This window comes from Benincasa hispida, unplaced genomic scaffold (genome assembly GCF_027475165.1).
Source record: "Benincasa hispida cultivar pf3 unplaced genomic scaffold, pf3_genome.v1.1 HicScf1848, whole genome shotgun sequence".
Lineage (NCBI taxonomy): Eukaryota > Viridiplantae > Streptophyta > Magnoliopsida > Cucurbitales > Cucurbitaceae > Benincasa > Benincasa hispida.
In genome coordinates, this window is record NW_028326240.1 from 1714563 (window position 1) to 1728523 (window position 13961).

General features: G+C 35.1%; 2 long non-coding RNA genes across 3 annotated transcripts; both read right to left on the reverse strand.

Moving 5' to 3' along the window:
- Positions 1-412: 412 nt before the first annotated feature.
- Positions 413-1972, reverse strand: LOC150030540 (uncharacterized). Its single transcript, XR_016526730.1, has 5 exons — positions 1809-1972; positions 1200-1727; positions 1036-1128; positions 854-955; positions 413-774 (listed from the first exon to the last, which is right to left on the reverse strand). It is a non-coding gene; the product is annotated as an uncharacterized LOC150030540 (long non-coding RNA).
- A 1548-nt stretch (positions 1973-3520) lies between these two features.
- LOC150030541 (uncharacterized) lies at positions 3521-9853 on the reverse strand. 2 transcript variants are annotated; one of them, XR_016526729.1, is made up of 4 exons: positions 8532-9853; positions 8077-8152; positions 7899-7977; positions 3521-5867 (listed from the first exon to the last, which is right to left on the reverse strand). It is a non-coding gene; the product is annotated as an uncharacterized LOC150030541 (long non-coding RNA). The 2 variants fall into 2 exon arrangements; XR_016526728.1 differs by lacking the exon at positions 3521-5867 and having other exon boundaries at positions 7577-7977; positions 8532-9826.
- Positions 9854-13961: the final 4108 nt, after the last annotated feature.

The window sequence follows — 13961 nt, forward strand, 5'->3', positions numbered from 1 at the left end:
ATTTAAACCACAAAGTAGCAAAAAATTCATAGAAAGCGTCAAAGTGAATCCTTTCCCTCTAAATCCATTTAAATTTCTTTCAAGGCTAAACTCGTCATTAGATAGTCCTAAAAACATATAACTCAACTCTCGGATCCCTACAAATAAATCCAAGAATAAAGTTCATTTAAAGTGCACAATTAGGCTTCTAGATAATCTAAAAAACAACGTCCAAGTTTCAGCTAAACGTCATTTAGACCACAAAGTGGCAACAAGTACACTAAAACATACATATTTAAAGTGTCTACCATAACTGCAGGATAGCCACAAAACAAACAAATGAAGTTCCTAAATCCACTACAACACTCGTATTTGAAATGACTAACATAACTGTAGGATAGCCACACAACAACCAAATTAAGTTTCTAAATCTACTAACCAAGAACTAAAAGTTTTCATAACGTACCTAGTTGTTCGAAAATCCATCTCCTTGCTTTGTTACACACCTAACTGTCTTGTGATTTCAGTTAATTGATCTTGAAAACCCGAAACTATTGACTTCAACATGACATTTTCCTCCTTTAAGCTTGTCACCTCCGCCTTAAGCTTTTCATACTTATTCCTAATATCTTTCTCAATTTGTGAGGAAGATGTAGCTAAATTGGGTTTTGGGTTCCATCCAAGACTTTTAGTGTGGCCTGATCGTTTTCCCAAAATCCGTTCACAAATAATTTCCTCCATTGTTAGTTCAACCCCATCTTGTGATGACTTTCTAATCTCCTCTTGCATTGCCAACTATATTTATAATAGTTTTTTAGGTTATATATATAAGGATTAATATAAAATTACGCATATATGATACAATATAACTTACATATGCTTCTTTGGCGGCTTCACTTATTCACCCATCCTTCTCTAAGAAGTGACTTTTGTAAAACAATTCTACTTGGCCTACTTTTTCACCCTTCTCGATCGTCTGTAATTCAATAAACAAAATTATTCTTTACATTCAATGGGAAATGAATAAAACAATAATGAATTTTCATCATATCGTACCAACTCATTTTGCACTTGAAGAAAGGATTTCGACCCATAATAATGGTTGAAACTGAAACATTCTCTGCTCTTCTTGTTCTTCTCCATTTTTTCCTACACAAATTATATTTATTAGTACAAGTAATTTATGTAAACAATAAGTACAACAAACATTTAAAATTTACCTGCCATTCAGGAGTCTCCCATCAATCACAAGAATCTTCCAATCTTTATTTGTTATCCTGTCTGGTGGACTTTCACGAGCAATTACAGGATTCTCAAAACTACAATAGTGCTTATGCAGTTCTAATCTATATTCTCTAAATTAGTTCTATATTTTCCGATTTATGTACTTATTGACGGCATTCTAGGATAGATCCACAATAAAATGTGTCTACATTTTCAATAAAAGTTATGGTAAGTACACATATGAGATTAATACAATAAAAGCATAAAACTTACCTGTAAACGAGTCTTTATAGTGGCAATGACATCACTAGGTACATCCTTCCACTTAGAACAACGCAATGAAATTGTGTCTCGGGTCGCAGTCCCAATGGTGTTTCTAAACTTTGTAGCAAAGACACTTACTTGTTTTCCAACATCCTCAGAAATGGTAATTGGGATCCGTCCATGTCGATGTACATAAACATCCAAATTAATGTTTCGACTGTGCCCTCGCCCAAGTTTCCTTTTTGTTTTAGAATTGGATCCTGTAACAATATCAAATACACTACTTCAATTAGAGGTTACAATAATATTTAGATATTCAACCTAAGACATACTACCATCACCTGATGCGATGGTCGTTCCTGCCTCAATCAAGGGACTCGTAGTCAAAGTGTTAGCTTCCCTCACTAGTTCATCTGCTAGACGATCTTGACATTGCCCTACCATAATTCTACAACCACACTTCAAATAATGAATTATTATGAATTACTCATAGCCAAAACATGAATAACATCAAACATACTTGTACAACCACACAAAACATAAATAACATCAAACATACTTGTACAACCACACAAAACATAAATAACATCAAACATACTTAAACGTACATAACACCTGAAATTACAAATTACACATAGGCATCAAAATTTAGATGTTGAAATTATGAATTACACTAGTGTTGTTATACAGTTATTCACTATCTTGATCATAAAAATCTTGATTTGAGCTAGAACTCTTCTTAGTAGACGCTTCTACATCTTCGAGTTCATCATTTATAAAACGGTCATCGTCTGATTATGGTACACTATGATTCAATTGTTGTGGATTAACTTGAGGTTCTACAGTAGTAGGATCAATGTCATCTCTACATAATATGGCATCCTGGATAGATTCATAGACCTCAATCCTTCCCATCTGCTTCTGGAACGTCCCATACGTATTTATTTTGGACAATTTGCACAACTTTCCAACTATTGCCAAGTTTATTATTGTTGATGTAAAAGACTTGTTTGGCTTGAGTTGCAAAGATGAAGGGCTCATCTGTATACCAATAATGAGATGTATTTATTGACATGAACCCTAAATCCTGTCTTACTTTAGTTTTCTTAGGGTCTATGTCAAACCACTTACATTTGAAAAGGATCACATGTCTTCCATTGCTATATTCTAAGTCCAATACATCAACTAGTATACCATAGTAATTACTTTCAACTCTTTCTATTTCTCCAGGCACCATGATGCCATTATTTTGAGTTGATCTTTTATTGTCACAATCAATATAGTGAAAACGAACTCCATTGACAATACAACCATTATAGGAGCGGACTTGATTAGAAGGACCAAGTGATATTGAGTAAAGATCATCAGATGCTTCTCCTCCTTGATGTAGTGAGTAAACCTATTAATACTTAATGGATTATTGGAACTCAATATTTTTTAACTCATTATTGATGTTCAAATATCTAATTGAAGAAGTATACTTACATGATCTTTGAACCAAGTAGGGAATTGCGATTGATGCCTTTGAGATAATTCTGAAGTTGTGTCTGATCGAGTATGAATAAGTCTGAAATGTTCCCTGGTCATAAATTTAACATTAGATATAAAATCGACTTTGAAAACTAAGAATATTAACTAAACATATAGGATCTGAAACATACCTATGATACGACGTTATCTCAGAGCTGTTGTTCAATACATACCAATGTGCCATTATTTTCTCATTTTCAGTTAGCGTTTTCGTAATTAACCCCCCTAATGGTCGTACATTTTGCATAAACACATCAAAATCTCCACAACTTGGGCCATTTAGAATTGAATCATCATTACGTGGGTCCCTATTGAATCTAGTTCCTATTCCAGATAGATACATGGAACAAAAAGTCAAAGATTCTTTCATGATAAATCCTTCTGCTATTGAACCCTTGGGACGGGCTTTATTTCTGACGTATTGTTTCAAGGTTTGCAAGCTTCTCTCAATAGGGTACATCCAACCATACGTAACTAGACCAATGACCTTTGCTTCGTAAGGCAAGCGAACAGCAAGATGAACCATTACATAAAAAAAAGTCAGTGAATTTTTTTTTCAAACTTTACATAATATGAGTACAATATCTGATTGCAATCTGTCTAAGTCTATGACACATATTACTTTCGCACATAAATCACGAAAAAACTTACATAACTCCACAATAGGTGTATACATATCCTTTCGTAAGTATGCTCGAACACCAATAGGAATAAGTCGCTCGAGTAGAATATGAGAGTCGTGTGTCTTTAATCCCCATAATTTTCCATCATTTACACTAACACATCATGATATATTTGAGGCAAACCCATCAGGAAACTTAACTGATTTCATGAACTTACAAAAAACTATCTTCTCACTTGTAGTAAAAGTATATGCTGCATGTGATTTTACAAATTTAGACCTTTTTTTTTTTGTAAGTGTAAGTTCTTTTGTATATTCAAATCTTCAAGGTCCAAACGGGTATTTTTCGTGTCTTTTGTTTTTCCTTCAATATTCATCAAAGTCCCCAGCAATCTATCATATATGTTTTCTTTAATATGCATGACATCTAACTTATGTCGTAACATTAGTTTAGACCAGTATGGGAGTTTAAAAAATATACTTTTTTTTGTCCAATTAATAGTCCTTTTTCTTTTCTTATCTCGTTTCAATGGATGCTTACTTAGTACTGGAAAGTTTAGTGCATTGACTTGTTCTAGGATCTCATCTCCATTCATTGCAACAGGTGGAGATCTACGCTCCAATTTATCATCATGTTGCTTACTCTTATGCCAATTGTGGTTATCTGGAAGATAACATCGATGATCCATGAAAGAGATTGTTCCTCTTATCTTAAACGACGATCTATCTTATTTACAAATGGGACATGCTTGATAACTTTTGGTACTCCATCCTGGCAAGTCCCCATATGCAGGAAAGTCATTAATGGTCCACAACAAACATGCACGTAACTGAAAGTACCCCCCACTCATGCAATCGTAAGTGCACACACCATTGTTCTATAACTCTTTCAACTCTTCAATTAGTGGTTGTAAATAGACGTCAATTTCTTTTCCAGGAGACTTTGGTCCTGGTATAAGTAAAAACATGAAAAAATTAGATTCCTTCATGCACTTCCATGGTGGAAAATTGTAAGGAACAAGCATCACGGGCCACATGCTATATACAGTACTCATATTCCTAAAGGGATAAGAACCATCGGAAGCTAATGCTAACCAAACATTCCTTGGGTCCGAAGCAAATTCAGGAAACTCTCTATCAAAATATTTCCACTCTTCAGCATCAGCTGGATGTCGCAACACACCATTGGTTTCAACTCGTTTATCCTTATGCCATTGCATCTCAAAAGCAATGTGTTTTGATGAAAACAATCGCTTCAACCTCGATATTAATGGAAAATGATGTAAAATTTTGTTTGGGATCTTCTTATTCTTGCCATCCTTTATTTTGTATCAAGACTCACCACACATTGGACAACTTTGACAATTAGAATATCTTTTCCAAAATAAAATGCAGTCGTACTTGCAAGCACGAATAGAATCATATCCTAGTCCTACGTCACATAATTTCTTTTTGGCTTCATAAAAAGAACTGGGTATGCATGCACCAGATGAAAATGCATCTTTCAACAAATCTAGTAACATATCAAAGGATTTGTTACTCCAATTATTGAGAATCTTAATATGCATCAATCTCACTAAGAAGTTCAATGAGGAAAATTTTGTATAACGAGGGTACAATGGGTTACGTGCTTCATCCATCAACTCTTCAAAAATGTTTGAAGTATCCCTTTATTCGATATTCTCAAGCATTTCATCTCCAAAGTCTTTTTCATCTTCATCATGTGCCCTTTCTCTCATCGGTCCTTGAAAATCATTTAAAATATTGAACAACTCATCATCATCATTGTGTGCAATAGGTTTTTCCCTTAATCCATCATCCGCTGAAGGAGCTAAAGGAGTCCTGACTCTTTGAAATTAAGCTAAATTTACTGGTTCTCCATGATAAATCCATTGACTATATGAAGGAGATATTCCATTAACAAATAAATGTCGTTATACTCCATTTAATGTTTGAGACATTGAATTCTAACAATTTTTACACGGGCATCTTGTTTTCCCCTCTCCATTTACATGACACTTTGCCACTTCCATGAATTTTGCAACTCTGTCAATGTACTCTCTTGAGAATCTATCTCTAAGCTTAATCCAATCCTTATTCATCGTTGAACCAAATGAATAAAGCATGTCTAAGTTTTGGCTATATGAAGGAGATTTTTCATCATCTCTAAGTTTAGGCCTTTATGATGAGAACAAGAGAGAAATCACTTCATTTTTAGTGTTCCTTCTCACTTTACAAAAGGGTTGGTCTGCATCAAGCATGTGACAAGAACATTAGTAAGGAAAAATGGTCAAATATTTATGATTGTGTACATTTATTGTTAAAAGCTAAATAAATGAAGCTAAAGGGTCAAATGTTTTCCATTTTCTAATTTTACTATAGTTTTTTTTTAAACGACTCTTTACTAGAGTTTTTTTTAAATGATATGATATCAAATTTACATTTACATATCAACTTAAGTTTTTCGGGTCAATCGATGATTTAATACTAGTAAGTAAAAAATGTGAAATTTAGTTAATTTTCTTTAAACATCCTTAACAATTTCGTAAAACTTAAAGCATATTATATCCATAAAAAGGAAAGATTAAACTTCAATCTTAATAAATGAATCTCATGTACAAAATTAAAACCAAAATACACAAATAATTCATCCTTCATTAAATTTTCGTCGAGATAAATACGCCTATGCCAATGAAAATGAATGCGTCGGTAAAAAATATTAGAACAGGTAAAAATTCTTGTGGTGTTAACCTATGATATTTTTCTATACATCCTATTGCAACTAAAAAAAAGATACATGGTATTAATTACTTCAATTTGGATATATAATCTTAGCAATTGAATAATAAGAATCTTTGATTTTTTAATAATATTATTTAATTAATTATTGACAAATATAAGGTGGATTGGAAAATATTATCAAAATTGAGGTTGCAAAATTGTGTACCTATATATGATTACGTGAAATCATATACCTAGTCCACTTTTAACCAAATGAAATGTGGATGTGGGATGCAATTTAGGCTAAATTGCATTTCCGGTCCACAAGTTTGTCCATATAGCTACCATCATTGTAACAAAATTAAGATTTCATGACATTTAAAAATTATCGAATTTAAAATTCGTAACAATTATTTTTAGTCATTGTATCGCCGATAAAGATATGCACATCCACAGTTTGTGAAAAATGTCATAGTTGATATTCTCATGATAATAAATAATTGTCAACAATGAATAATGATTGATAAGCATAAACCATCATTGTCAAATATATTATAACAGATTATTATTGTCATCAATCTACTAAAAAACCAGGTATTTTTTATTGTCAAGAATATTGAACCATGACATTTTTTATTGTCAAGAATATTTGAATCATGACAAATATTTTATGCTAAAATATATTCTATCAGGAAATATTTTTTTTTGTCAAAATCATTTTTTATTGTCTATAAAATACATTTTTTTATAATTGTTATTTCTTTCAATTCTGACAATACACATGATTTCCATAATTAAGTACTCCTAATTAAACACAAAAAATACGAACCTAAATTACTTTAATATATATAAGTATCATACAGTTGATAATATTTTTATAAAAAAGATTGACAAATAACAATTGGTAAAAAGTTTACAAGAATCTATAGCTAGTGAAGTTCAATAAGTAAAAAAATCTTATAAACATATCTTCCCCGCTCCCATGACTTCACTGCTCTAATCTATTTTTGCAAAACCGAGTAAGGAAACAAAAATTAGAGTTCAATTCTATACATCATTTTAGAGCTACAAGTATTGTCAGTTTGTTATTTCTCTTAACCTTGTCATTGCACATGATTTCTATCATCAACTAATATTATTTTGACACAAAATCAATATAAACATAAATAAGAACTTTCATATATAACAATAAAATTGGTTAACGTTTTTACGAATAAACTAAATACAAGGAAGCTATCAAATATCCCCAAAGGATAAATAAAATGAAATTAATAACAAAATTTGGTAAAATTTTTACAAACTAAATACAAGTGTTGATACAAGTAATGACATTACAACAAGTTTGACCACTAATTCAACATCAATCGTGGCTTTGCCACTTCAATATATTCGTGCAAGACCTAGTAAAAATACAATTCAAAAGTCCAACCATCCAGCCCCACAATAAATAAAAAAAATAATAAATATGAGAAAATGAATGATAAAGAAATAAATTATACCAACAAGACGATATTAGCAGATATATTTACACATACAAAATAAAGCACAATTTGCTAACCTGAATGCAGTCATGACGTTATTGTATTTGAGAAAGGCTTTCTTTCAATTTACCTTTTGTAGTTTCAAGTTGGTGACAACTGCAAAAGAAATTATACACATTATGAATCCAAGCCCCACAATAAATTAAGAAAGAAATTGTATGATTACTCTACCCAACACATAGAAGGATTTCATACATTCTGTGAAGGGGTGCGGCTATACACTGTCAAGAATTTGAACTTTGCATTATGTCAAAGTCAGGAGCTAAGGTACCTATTGATAAAACTAGGATCAAAATGACAATACAGAAGATAAATTACAATAGAAAATTAAAGCTGTCCTGATGGTGCGTTTTATTTGCTACAATTTTTTATGTTCTATAAGGTAAGTTTTTGGTAATTTACGAATTTTTAACTTCTTATAAGAGAATGAAAAGGGAAACCATACATGAATACTTATTTCCTACAATAGGGAAAAAATAGGAAATAATCCATGAGTAGTTGTTCAGACCATTCTAAAGAAATAAAGAACTGATGTTTCATTGTACAGTAATCAATCAAAGAAGTCTGGATCTCTCGGTTTCACTTTCCCTTTCAAACATGCAAAAGAACAGAGGGATCAAAATCAAAGGGAACTAGAAATTAAGGCTTACTTGATTCCTGATCGAATGAAAGATTGAAGAAGATGAAGAGTAGGAGAGGAGATCAGCATGTGGTGGTCCAACACAAAACTCCAGCACAGTCAAAGGCAGCGGCGTGCATGATTGGAGACGGTGACCTATATTGAGGACGAGCACCATGACCGGTCCCCAGCTGACGAGGCGCCACAGCACTGCTGCAATGGATCTCCCTCTGCCACTCTAGATTTCTCTTCAGAATATTTTTCTGTTGCAACCGTTTTCTTTGCCCCTCATATACGTTGCCCTAAAATTGATTCCTTCCTTTTGTCTTTATTCATTCCCAATCGTGTATAAATTCATTTGTTCACCTTTAGGTAACATATGAGCAAATATACAAGATAAATATATAGAGGCTTTTGACCTCCCTCTCTGTCTTTTACTTTTCATTCTTCTTCCATTTTCCAACTTGGTATAAGAGCCAATCATGGTGAACACTGAGTCATCCCTATCGTCTTCCAGTCTACCTCATGTCATCACCGACACTGGAGTATAATAGGACCCCCTTTAAATCAGCTCCTAAATCAGGTAACATCCATTAAAATGGACAGATCGAACTTTCTTCTTTGGTAAAACCTCGCCTGGCCCATTCTCAGGATTTACAGGCTAGAAGGATATCTAACAGAAGAGACTCCATGCCCTTGTAGGTTTAACACAAAGAGTGTGAATGCCAGTGGAAGCTCCAACGAAAGCTCAAGCTCCAAACCAGCCGCCTTACCGAAAATAGAACAACCAAATTCAGCCTATGACACTTGAATAGCAGTGGACCAGCTTCTGTTAGGCTGGCTTTACAACTCAATGTCACAAGATGTTGCAACCCAAATGATGGGATTTCAAACCTCCAAGGACCTGTGGAAAGCTGTTCAGGAATTGGTGGGCGTCAAATCCAGGGCTGAAACCGATTACCTCAAGCGTGTGTTTCAACAAATATGCAAAGGGGCCTTAAAGATGAGTGAGTACTTAACCTTAATGAAAAAAATGAAAGAGTAATATAACATGCAATGGAAGAATTCAGAATCAATAAGCACTCTAACTATATTTAATTTGAGTTTTAAACATGCTACTCATGAGATATTCATAAGAGAGTTTGAACAATACATTACCTTTGTAGATCTCTCCACAAATTCAACACAATTTCCACGAATGTAGATCAAAGGACAATCCCAAATAAACAGAAGTTCATAGCTAGCTCAAGATTAAGATCAAGTTAGCCTATGTTATTTTAGTATGAAATAGTCAGTTTTAACAGTAAACAGTCGTTATAAAGAAAAAGTGACTATTTCGAGGTCTAGTCTTTATGCAAACTCATTGCATAAAATGCCCCCATTCACATGTCTATAGATGAATGATCTGTGGATCACATCATTTGTATCAGCATACAAAATGGGTCACATCCAATAGTGTTACCAAGATGAGATACCCAATTTCATCCATATATTTATAGACTATTTAAGCTATATACTATTAACTTGATCTTGTTTATATGACTACATAAAGTTAATGTATTCATACAATAGCCATGAATATGTTTATTGGATTTTCATAATAGAATGCAATATCAAGAATTTTATCGAATAAGATACTCAATAACATTTTATTGATAAATAGAATGTTTAAACACTAAATTTACAAACTGCGAGTTCTAGGACATTCCCAACAAAAAAAATACTCTGATTGGCTTGCCCTTGCTAGGAGCCCTGTGTCTTCTTTTGATCTTGTTTCTCAGGTACTATCAGGGCTAGATGAGGAATATAATTCGACAGTAGTAGCTATCCAAGGAAAAGGTACAGTACGCTGGTCAGATATGTAGTCAGATCTTCTTTCATATGAAAAACGCCTTGAATATTAGCTTGCAGTCAAATTAGGAGTATTCAGAATGTCTAGCTTATCCCTCTCCCCCAACCATGTCCTTATGAATGTGGTGCAAGGAGGTACTCAGACTAACCCAAATCAGTATCGAAACTCACAAGGGAACACCAAGTTCTCAAACTCCAGGGGAGGTGGAAGTCGAAATAGAGAAAGAGGTCACTGGAATAATGCCTCAACCAATCGATCCACATGTCAAACCTGTGGAAAACTAGGCCATACAGCTGATATCTATTTTTTTCGCTACAACAAAGAGTTCAACAATCCTCGCCAAACACACGGTTGGGCTAAATCCACTCAACTACCCACCAATCGAACTCAAGATCAGAATCCTTCAGACTTGGTTGCCCATTCCACCACCGCCTCATCTGAAACCGTGGCTGACCCAAACTGGTATGTTGATAGCAGAGCCACCAGCCATGTCACCAACAACCCCAACTTCCTAACCTCTGCTACGAACTATACAGGTATGGATAGGGTGATTATTGGAGATGGTACTCCTCTGAAAACTTCTCAGTAGGGTTTTTCCACTATTCATTCTAAATTCGGATCTCTTTTCTTGCTAAATATTTTATATGTCCCTGATATAGCTAAGAATTTAGTTAGTCTCTAAGCTGGCCAAGGATAACAACATTTTTGTTGAGTTTCATGTTGATTTTTTGTGTGATTAAGGACAATGATTCAAGTGATGAGCTACTGAGAGGCGTGCTTAAGCATGGTCTCTACCAAATGGAATGCACAAGCCCGTAAATAATTTGTCTAGCACTCAGGTAAATGGGAGTGCTAGCTCGGCTGCTCACACCTCTTCTTTTCTGCATATCTTTCACACATATGTATCAGTGTCCAAATCTTTACTACATAAACGTCTTGGACACCCATCCCTTAAAATTTTGAACAAATTGATTAGTGGATGTAATCTCAAAATATCTAATAATGTGAAAAACGGGTTTTGTGAAGCTTGTCAGTTCGGAAAAATGCATAGCTTGACCTTTCCCCTTTCCCCTCCTCATACACAATTCCTTTTTTATCTCATTCATACTGATATATGGGGGCCTGCCCTAGTGCTGTCAGCCAATAGTTTTCAGTACTACATTCTGTTCATTGATGACTTTAGTAGATTCACATGGCTATACCCTTTGAAACAGAAGAGTGATACTACCTCTACCTTTCATGACTTAAAGTCTCTTGTGCATACTCAATTTGGTAAAGTTATAAAAAACATACAAATGGATGGTGGTGGTGAATTAAAAAATTGTTGCCCATGTCTGTAAACACCTAGAGATTCAAATCATAGTCTTCTGTCCTTACACATCTGCCCAAAATGGCCATGCTGAGCGCAAACACCATCATCTTGTCGAAACCGACCTCACGATCCTTACTCAGGCCTACATGCCACTTAATTTTTGGTGGTATGCTTTTCAAAATGCAACTCTACTTATTATTTGCTTTCCTTCTTCTGTTCTTTAGGACAAAAGCCCCATGGAGATTCTCCTGTACACAACATTGGACATCTTCTCCCTACGTGTCTTTGGCTATGCTTGTTACCCAAATCTTCGACCATATCAATCTCACAAGTTTGATTTGCACAGCCGATGGTGTGTCTATCTTGGGCTTTCACCAATTCATAAGGGTTTCATTCTCTCATTGAAGATGGCAAAATCATCATCTCTCGACATGTCGCATTCAACGAAGAAGACTTCCCTTTTAAATTGGGTATCGAATCTCCTCCGACCCAAATACCCACACCATCTCCAACACACCAATAATATCGTGGTTTCCCCAACCCTTCTTAGACCCCCTTCCCAGCCCATCTTCCATGGCCCAATAAACACTGCCTTTTCAATCCCACTCTATTTCTCCAAAACCATCAAGCTCAACCCAAGTCCCTACAACCCACCCACCAAATGACCCACAACAAACTCATTCCTCTTCCTCTTTTCCTTGCCCTGCCTCACCTTTCCAAGGTTCATTTTGCCAACAGACTCCTCTATCTACTCCCACTCCTTCCTCGAATCCCTCATCTTCTACTCTTCCCACATCTTCTCTTCCATTACTGCCATCACCTTTGCCTTCTCCACCATAGAATCAACCACCAGTAGTGAACAATCATCCGATGGTCACCAGGGGTAAGTTCGAAATCTTATGTTCCAAAGTATGGACTGCCTCTGTCTCTACAGATCCTTCCCCAGTTGGACCATTGACAATCACTCGTGCCTTTTCCATCCCTCAATGGCGTTTTGCCATGGTCACTAAACTTGAAGCCCTCCATCGAATGTAGACTTGGACCCTTGTACCCCCGGCCTCTCACCAAAATGTTTTTCAGCTATAAATACATGTTTCGACTCCAACAGAATGCTGATGGGTTTGAACGTCACAAAGCCCGTCTTGTTGATAAAGGCTTCCATCAAATTCCATCCTCGACTTCTTCGACACATTCAGTCCTGTTGTAAAGGCATCTATAATTCACATTGTCCTGTTCCTCCTATTGGGATTGATGTCTTAATTCTCTCGAAGTCTCGTAGTTTGTAAACCTTGTACACATTGTTATGAATAAAATAAGAGTTATTTAATTTGTATTTACTCATATCCAATAAACAAAGATTTATGGTTATTGTATGTAAACTTAAGCATGTATATAAGCTATACAGGTGGATCATGCCTTAGGTAATAACCTAAAAGGTCTGTAATATAAGGATGAAGGAGGGATATCTTATCCTTGTGAGACTATGGATACGGCCGCTTTATAGAGGTTTACTTGTGTTGTAAACTACTACAGATGGTTTAATCCTAACCATTCACATGAAGACATACGAGTGGGGTGTCCTATACAAAGAGTTTGTATAAGACCGGACCAAGAGATGATTAGTCTCTTTATATAACGCCATTGATACTTGAGACTTACATCTCACTATAACGACCACAGGTGACATGACCTTAATCCTAAGTATTTTGGGAACTTCTGCCTTTGAGGCAGTCCTTTGATTAGTATGGGTGAGAATGGCCAGATTGCCAACTCAACAAGTCTACCTTTTTGGGGTTTTGTCTGATTGTGGAGTTGGGAATTCAGTTATACAGGACATAATTCATTCCTTCCCTGAGGCAAGGGTAAGTAGATAGATTGCTCCCTTAAGGGCTGATTTTGGGCTTGAACATAGTGGTTACACCCTCTCTTTAGAAGAAAGGACCCAGTCATAGTAGGATTATATGACTTATTGTTCATTAAAGGAATCAGTGGTACTTAAGGAGTAAGATGTAACTATAAGGGAAAAATGGTAAATTGGCCCGACAGTACTTACGAGTGATCTGTGAAGGGTTATCGCACTGTAGATTGGTTGATATGGACACAGAAATATATCTGTAGTGTGAAGAGTGCAGCTGTCGGTCTTTAGTGGAGTGCCCGACAGTTAATGAATGATGGATTCTTTGAATAAAGAGTTTAGTCAGTTATTCGCGTACCATTGGAGCTTCAAGCTACAGGTCCATAAGGTCCCCTTGGTAGCTCAATGGATTCATGTTTAGAATCAGTTCTTGGGGTTAGTT